The sequence below is a fragment of the Tachysurus vachellii genome, chromosome 7 (genome assembly GCF_030014155.1).
Source record: "Tachysurus vachellii isolate PV-2020 chromosome 7, HZAU_Pvac_v1, whole genome shotgun sequence".
Lineage (NCBI taxonomy): Eukaryota > Metazoa > Chordata > Actinopteri > Siluriformes > Bagridae > Tachysurus > Tachysurus vachellii.
Window position 1 is genome coordinate 1,798,116 of NC_083466.1, and position 9,385 is coordinate 1,807,500.

General features: G+C 39.3%; 1 protein-coding gene across 1 annotated transcript in view; it reads right to left on the reverse strand.

Annotated features, from left to right (window-relative positions):
* Positions 1–8,676: 8,676 nt before the first annotated feature.
* The window catches only part of pigk (phosphatidylinositol glycan anchor biosynthesis, class K), a 16,379-nt gene continuing 15,670 nt past the window's right edge, over positions 8,677–9,385 (reverse strand). Inside the window, exon 11 of the mRNA XM_060873825.1 lies at positions 8,677–9,385. This exon is cut by the window's right edge and continues 911 nt beyond it. The gene's annotated coding sequence lies outside the window, so the exon portion shown is untranslated.

The window sequence follows — 9,385 nt, forward strand, 5'->3', positions numbered from 1 at the left end:
TATTCAGAGCGTCCTCGTCGGATCGAAAAGAAATAGAGCTTTCCCCGAATTGCAGGTTGGCGTTTAGGGACATTCTGAATTCTGCTTATCTCAAATTACTATTGACTGTAAGAATGAGAATAAAACCCGTGATTATTTATTTATTTATTTATTTATTTATTTATTTATTTTAGAGTGGTCATTCAATTAGTCATGATTTTTTACATTCACTCCCTTGAATGGATCCATGCTGATGAAAAAAGTCATTATAAAGTCATTATAAATGCCACGGTATTTGTATGGCTCATAAGGCGTAAACTAAGTAACAGTCTTGACAAACTCGGGCCTGTTTTGTGAAAATTGGCCATGTTCCACTTTTAAAGAGAGCAGGGAATTAATCAGCCGCTCAGCTGGTGATCTAATTTTCATGAGTGCAGCAGAAAGGGGCAGGAAATCAGGACTGTGCTGTAGAACCTCTTCGATTTGTAGCCTTTTTTTTACCCCTCAAACATTATCAAAACCCTGTACTGAATCTTAAAAAATAAAAGTCTCAACCTTTCTGGATTGAGAACGGTCCATCAGCCAGATAATATCAGCTCAGCTGTGGCACAATGGAGGTTCCTTTTTACTGTGCGGAGAAATAGATTGACTAGTCAATAACTGTATATATATATATATCACACACAACGTAGCCCTGCGTAAATATTCACCCTCTTGCTATAAAACCCCTAAAATCTATTCGGTTGCTATCAGAAGTCACCGACATCAGAAGTTGAATGGCGTCGACCTTTGAGCAAGAGCCTTTTAAAGCAGTACCACAAAGACCAAGGAGATACTAAATCGAGACCCCAACATAGTTCTGGAAATCAGAGTTTTGGTTATTAAAAAAAAAACAAAAAACATAATAAATCCTGCAGAGTGACATTAGTATGAAATGTAGCACAAGGTGGTGCATTAAAAGTCTGTGAGCAGGTAAGGATCCAGAAACCACGTTATTTAGAATTAGGAACTTAATACACGGGGGCACGGTGGCTTAGTGGTTAGCACGTTCGCCTCACACCACCAGGGTCGGGGTTCGTTTCCCACCTCCACCTTGTGTGTGTGGAGTTTGCATGTTCTCCCCGTGCCTCGGGGGTTTCCTCCGGGTACTCCGGTTTCCTCTCCCAAAGACATGCATGGTAGGTTGATTGGCATCTCTGGAAAATTGTCCGTAGTGCGTGAGTGTATGAGTGTGTGTGTGTGCCCTGTGATGGGTTGGCACTCCGTCCAGGGTGTATCCTGCCTTGATGCCCGATGACCTCTGAGACACAGGCTCCCCGTGACCCGAGGTAGTTCGGATAAGCGGTAGAAAATGAGTGAGTGAGTGAGCGAGTGAGCTTAATACACTCTTTAGGCTGGGATAAAATCCCTTTATTAGCCCTAATACCCAAAATTAGGGTTTTAATTAAAATTAGGGTTCGGGATTTAGGGTTCAAGGTCAGTCAAAATTAGGGTTCTGACCTCAGACGACAAGCTAAAAGTTAGGGTTAGGTTTTTGGAAGTGTACAATGACGACACCCCCCCTAGTTTTGGTTCCATCAGACCAGAGAACCTCCAACACACTTTTTGGGAAAGTCTGAATGCCTTGTCACTCATCTATAATGTAAGACCCAGCTTTGTATAGAGAACAGGATTTGGTTACGGTGTGAATGAAGTGTCCTGTCTGAGCTGTGGATCTCTTCATCACGACAAAAACTAGACAACGAGTGAAATTATTTACTGCGCACTACTAGCATATAAAAATCGCCACTGAAAATACTGTATGACAATATAATTAAACACTGACCAGCTGTAAGTAATCCAAGAGCTGCAGAATTGTGCTACAGACACAACACGAATACAGAGACTTACTCTAGTCTATAGAGTGTAATAAAAACGAACAAAAATACACAGAAAAGTCGGCTTTCTATTTTTAATGCACCCAATATATCGCAAGTTACCAGAGACAAATTAAATCATTGTTTCATCTCCTTTTATCATTTCAAGCACTAATATGTGCTGAGCTTTTTATAGATTCCCTTCAATTATACATGGCTCCATGAATGTCTAATCTGATTATAGCTTCCAGCTGGAACAAAAGAAAAGGTGAAAGCTGCGTTAATAAGAGACCATACGTAATGTTTCAGGATGTCTAGAATGTTTCGAATTTTAAATTTGACACACATCATCCCTACCTGCCACGGGCTAAATAAGTCTGGATATGCGGCAAGTCGCACGGATTGCCATCTGTCACAAGCGAACAAGCTTGCATTATTCTCAGTGACAGTAACATTTCCTGCCTCTCTTTAGCGTGAGCTCAGCCTGACTAGCTGCGGTAGATCACCGCCAGACACATTAACATCACTCAGCTCTGAACGGTGTCAGTGGCTAATAGCGTGATTTATTTGGCGGGATGGCAGCATGTCATGTAAACGCGCAAGTGCGTCAATCCAGATTAAGCCTCTGACACGACATAAAGAGAACATCGCTCTCAGAGTGTTCCTAAGAAAGGACTTGCAAAATAAGGACATTATTTTAATAGATCTGGCTGCCACGGTCATATTGATTTTCGGACTCGTCCCCTTTACGGTGACTTATGTGACTTCGCTGAGATCCATTAAGGACTTGTTCGGCTCCCGTGTTGCATCTCGAACTACTAAATGTCTGAATTTATGTCCAGTTAATGTTACTTTAATGAACATCAGCTATCATCATTTCAGATACAGTTAATCACTGTCGGTTCTCTGCCGCTAGACGAGCGTCCTCTTTCACACAACGGCTACCAAAACCGTTCCATCATTTCAACTGCTGCTGATTTATCGTTAATGGATAGATGACTAAACTGATGTCAATTCCAGCTCACGATATCTCAAAAATCTCAAAAAGATTCAAGAATTCTGAGTTTCTGGCTGCGATACATAATTTTCTAGCGAATGGTATTAGCATCACTAATAAACATTCTGTCCTGGGTTTTGCAACTCACTCACTCATTTTCTACCGCTTATCCGAACTACCTCGGGTCACGGGGAGCCTGTGCCTATCTCAGGCGTCAACGGGCATCAAGGCAGGATACACCCTGGACGGAGTGCCAACCCATCGCAGAGCACACACACACACACACTCTCATTCACTCACGCAATCACACACTACGGACAATTTTCCAGAGATGCCAATCAACCTACCATGCATGTCTTTGGACCGGGGGAGGAAACCGGAGTACCCGGAGGAAACCCCCGAGGCACGGGGAGAACATGCAAGCTCCACACACACAAGTCGGAGGCGGGAATCGAACCCCCAACCCTGGAGGTGTGAGGTGAACGTGCTAACCACTAAGCCACCGTTCCCCCAGGTTTTGTAACATTTGTTGAAAAAGTCGGTGACAATGAATTTAACTATAAAACAACATTTAATCAACTTCGCCGTTTGTGAAACGTGTATTTTATGTGAACTACTGTATAAAACGTAGCCATCGCTAAAGCTATTTATCAAACGTCAACGTTGGAGAAAACGTGTTTATTAAATTTCCACAATAAAGATGCTGTTTTGAGGAATTTCTTTCATCAGAGTAGCTTTATTTTTAAAAATTTGATCAACAAATTTGATCGTTTTATTGATCGATTTATTAAATTCAATTGTTTCTCCACTGAACTGAATTTTTAAAGCTGTATTTAAAAAGAAATTCAACATTTGGGAAGCTGTAAAAGGGAACGTTATAAACCTTGACATTGTGATATTGGTCATTGTTGAATCATTGTTATAAATATTTCGTAATTATACACTGTTTAGAATTTATGTAGGCTTTTACTTTTGTAAGTTTGAAGCAAAATGTTATGTTAATGCTTAATAATGTTAATAAGGTTAGGATGTAAGTATTGCATCGGTATCGGGTGTTAATCGAATGGACTCGGTCCAAAGCTTCCATGTCGGTATGGCTTCAAAATGAAAAAAAAAAAAAACATGACCCATGAATCCCTAATTGAAATAAAATAAATAACAATTTAATTTGACTAATGTTTTGATCCATTGAAAAATAAAAGCTCGTTTTCAACAGTGGTTTTCGGTTATTCACCTTTCCAGAGAATTATTCACTTCCATGATCGTCCTTTTTATGTCTCAACTCAGACAATCTCCTGCTGTAGCTTTCAGAACAAATGTCATCTCTGTGGTTGTCCGGTCTTTCTTCTTCTCCACGTTCGTTTCGTTTCGTTTCTTCTTTCAAAATTGGACACTTTTCCATCATTTTCAGCCTGAAAATCTTCAGTGACTTCCATCCATTTTCTTTACCAGAGCCTCCATCTTTTCTCTGGACCTCTCACTGACAATCTCCGTTCACTCTTTCATTTCCTGGCACTTCTATACGTACATGCAGCTTGTTGATCTGAAACAAGAACCAATTCTAGAGACTTGGTACTTTCCATCTGTGAACTGTTGTTCCAACAAAAAAATTTTCAGCTGCCATTGATCGCTGTCTATGTCGCTTCTTATTCTCTTCATTCTTATGTTCTGCATTAACTTTCTTGAGTTTTTTTTTTGTTCCCCTTCAAACTCTTGCATTCTTTAAATGCACCTACGCTTTAAACTAAGCACTTGTGATGAAGACGTTCACGTTCGGAACACGTTCCTTCTCCTGAGTTTCAAGAACTTCAACATTAAATAAAACACGTTCATTTTTGAACTTGACCTTTTTAAGAATTCGAACGAATGGAGAAATACAAGAACTTCATTGTTGGAGAATCCGCTGGAGGGTTTTTAGAAAAAAAAACCTCAATCGCTGGAAAATCCGAGGTTTCAAAAACTTTTCCGCTGGAGAATCGGTTGTTAAGAACTTTACCACTCGAGACTAAGATTTTAAGAACCTTCCCACTGAGGAATGACAGTTTAAAGAACTTCACCACTGGTGACTCACAGATTCAAGAACTTTACTTTGGGAGAAACACTTTAAACTTTACCAAGTCTATTGCTGGAGGATGAGGTTGAAAATCTCCCTCTTAAGAGTCCATCCCCAGACCTGTAGGAGCTCGTAACCAGCTCGAGTAGCTGCAGGATGTCACAGTCAGGATGACAAACATAATCTGGGATACACGAGTCATATAACCGATTTATTCTATGAGATTGGACCCTGTTGTGTGCATCCAGTCAAGCTTGAGATTGTGTACACGAGAGGCTTTGAATATACAATAAATGGGGCTCTGTTTGTTTCTCCACTGAACTGAATTTTTAAAGGCGTAAAGAAAGAAATACACCTGGTGCAGGAGGACAGCGAGGACATGTTTGGTGTATAGGGATTTCGAAGTACTCAGCTGCTAACGCTGGAGGCTTTTATTGTCCTGCTGCTGCGCTGAGCCATTTTTTTTTTTACATGAAAATCTCTGGCTGAGAGACTGGGTATGGACGCCTGCTGACATAATGAAGATAGAATTTGTGCCCAACATACACATGGCTAAACACAACAGCGGGGCGATTATTAACACGGGATGAAGCGGTCAACCTCACATAAATGTTTAGAATAAGATGCACTGTGCTCGTAGACTTTCACATAAATTATACTCGTATTATTCAGTTAATTGGTTGTATTAGAAAGTCCAGTGGCTTAAGTCCTAAAAGATACTCCGGTATTTAAGACGGGAAAATTACACACCTTAACCAGCTGCTTAAAGGTGGGGTCTCCTTTGTTTGAAAACCAGTGTTGACATTTGAAATCACCAAAACAAACACACCCCTAACCCAAATGGGTCCCACCCCAGTTTTGATAGCTCCGCCCCACACATACACCAGACAAGTATAACCCAAGTATAACCCAGACAACTATTATGGCAGAACCTGCTGGGGCAGCTGACCGAGGGGATATTTGTAGTACTGTGTGTTGTACCATTAAAGGTTTAGCTCCATTTCATGCGGAGGTCAACACCTAGAACCCGAGGCAAAGCTAATGTTAGAGCCTGAGGTCGTAACGTTGCTGCCGATAACATGGAAACAGAAGACTTGGAGCGTGTAAGTTTATTGATTGATTTAATATTCTGAACTTTAATTGAGGGGGCACGGTGGCTTAGTGGTTAGCACGTTTTGCTTCACACCTCCAGGGTTGGGGGTTCGATTCCCGCCTCCGCCTTGTGTGTGTGGAGTTTGCATGTTCTCCCCGTGCCTCGGGGGTTCCTCCGGGTACTCCGGTTTCCTCCCCCGGTCCAAAGACATGCATGGTAGGTTGATTGGCATCTCTGGAAAATTGTCCGTAGTGTGTGATTGCGTGAGTGAATGAGTGTGTGTGTGTGCCCTGTGATGGGTTGGCACTCCGATGGGTTGGTGTATCCTGCCTTGATGTCCGATGACGCCTGAGATCCCCGTGACCCGAGGTAGTTCGGATAAGTGGTAGAAAATGAATGAGTGAATGAATGAACTTTAATTGATAGAAAGCCGTATTCTGTTAGTCCTACTTCTTACCTCATTGTAAGCCTTTCTTCGCTTTCTTTCTTTGTTTTTATCCTCCATGTCAATGTCACACATGTGCACTGAACACTCTCTCCGCCCATATTGACAAGACACGCCCCTTTCTGCTCATTGGCTACATGTTAGTTTTGTTTTTGTTTGGTTTGGCAGCCCGACGCAGTTTTCTGAAGCATTTCTCAAACAACGGAGACCCCACCTTTAAGGTCATTTTCTGCTTGTATCTCACATTATGCAAAATCACCAACACGGAGTTCGATGGAAGTCGGAGGTCGCCAGAAGAGTCCAGTTTATAAATTGGGTTTAAACGCAAGCATTCTGCTTTAAGTTCAGTTTGTAAGTCAGAAAAGCAGGACTGGTGAAAGAAAATGCGATTTTTTTTTTCCTTTGCTCTCAAATGGAATATGATGTAACATCTAAGCAAGAGACAATTAAAAATAAAACCGATGAACTGTACGAATGAAGAGCATTGAAATACACACCCGGTAGACAAATCGACAAAATGGCTCCCTCACTCATTATTCAGCAGCTTCTAAAACAGCACTCGATCCTGCACATACCGTTATTCTGCACTTCGTATGTACGATTCGTACGTGTTGAAACAAATGATCACATTGAGAATCCAGCGCAATGCTGCAGAACGACAGAATAAAGAGAAATTCTCTTTCAGCTCAGTTTTAAAGTGTCTCATGCTGCACGACGCGGTGCGCAAGACTGAAATTACAGGCCACGGCTCAGGCAATCACCTAACTGTCGCAATTAGCGGTTATCTTCCCCGTGAGGCTGGCACGCTTTTGTAATAATAATTAGCAGGAATTGAGTATGTGAGGCGAACGGTTGAAGCTTTTCATTAATCCTCAAGCAGAAAAAAATGCCTTCTAACCTGTTGAATCCGATGCTTTTTTGTTTTTCCCCTGACGGAAGAAGAAGAAACGTCTTGGTGAACATCATGGATTTATCTAGCATACATTAACCTCTGCTTAACCTCGCTGGTTGGTTCTAAAACCTGCCCATGGTCCTTAAAGCCAGTCTCTTCAGTTATCTTCTGTGTTTGGCACATAAATGGTCAACAACATTGCAGTACATAGATCCATATAGACTTAAACAGAGAGGCAATACATGTAAATGTTCACAATGTTCTCCTTGTTCAGAAAGTTCTCCTTATCCTCATTCAGATTATTTCGCTCTTTGTCTCCAGTCTCCAAAATGAGATTCACTAAAGCTGGACATCATCCTAGATCAACCTCATCAGCGTATTAAATTATTTGGAACTTCACCACTGGAGACTAAGATTTAAAGAACTTTAAAGAACTTTTTTCCATTGAGGAACCACAGTGTCAAGAACTTTCAATCAGTTTTAAGAACTTTACCTTTGGAGAATCCATTAAAAGGACCCTTAGCAATGGAGACTCTTGGTTTTAAGTATTTTCCCTTTGGGGAAACATTTAACCAGAACCAGTTTCAAGTATAATGCTGGAGAATTGAGGTTGATGATCTTTGCTACAGTCAGTGAAGAAAGTAATGGCACCCTCTTAGAGTCCATCATCAGACCTGTAACCAGCTCAAGGAGCTTTGGGATGTCAGTGTCAGGATGACGAACAATATCGAGCTACACTAGTAATATAACTTGATGAGATTTGGAGCCTGTTGTGTAAATCCAAGTCAACGTTGAGTTTGCATTAAACTCGACCTTTAGGGAGTTGATCAAAACGTTTCACATTTCTTTAGGTTAAATCTTATTGTAGGTTTTATGACTTCGAATAAATAAATGAATAAATGAACGAGTGAAAAAATAAAAATAAATAAAATAAATCGGGTAAAATTATTCATTCTGTTAAAAAAAAATTAAAATAATTAATTATAGAACAATTCTTAATAAAGAAATAAAAGAAAAAGAAAAAAGAAAGAAAATCCAAGGTAATAAACGGATATTGATATTAAATTTAATTGAGATTAAAAAAAAAATTTAAATAAAAAAAAAATCATGAAAATAATTCATTATAAAAATTCTTAAAAAAAAAAGAAATAAAAAAGAAAAAGAAAATCCAAGGTAATAAATGGATATTGATGATAAATAATAAAATAAATAAATAAATAATTTTTTGAAAAATCATGAAAATAATTAATTATAAAAATTCTTAATAAAGAAAGAAAAAAGAAAGTCCACGGTAATAAATGGATATTGATATTAAATTAAAAAAAAAAAAAAAAAAAAAAAAAAAAAAAAGGAGGAAATCATTTTCAGCATTCTTACATTTTTATTGGTCAAAATTTCAGAGTATCGCTATATAGCATGAGATATTCTCAATCATTTCAGGTTTCCTCAGCACAGTGTATCCAGTAAGATCCACTAAGGTCCAGTAAGATCTGAATAAACCCAGAATGGACTAAAGGCTACAACTTTCAATTCAACAGAAAATTACATTACTTGCTTGATATAATCATTTATGTGGAGTTGAAAGCTTCGAGAACAAGAAAAGAAAGAAAAAAAGAAAGAAAAAAAAAAAACAGCACTCAGCATTTCTTTTTCATCTTTACTAATAAATAGAAAAACCTTGTTTAACAAAAAGCCTCTGTTTCATAATACAGAGATTTTTAGTGGCTGATATTTTTGTATAGTGCAGGATATTTTTGCATGATCCGGTGCATTAGACCGACGTGCAGACGAGAGGAATGAGAGAAAGAGGGGAAAAAAAAAAAAACAACTTTCATTTGCACATGTGCAAAGATTCCACAACGAGAGTTAATTTAATCCCAGACGTTATGAAAATAATGAAAAGAGAAGAAAAAAAAAGTGCTCTTATTGACTGAAAACAGCTTGAGGTACAGATACGGCCTCCTACGCCACGTGAGGTTTACTGATTAAACCTCGATTAAATGGTACCTTTAATCCGTTCGGTTGCCTTTAATGCTGTGGACACTCACCAGCTTCTCTGGAACAAGAAAA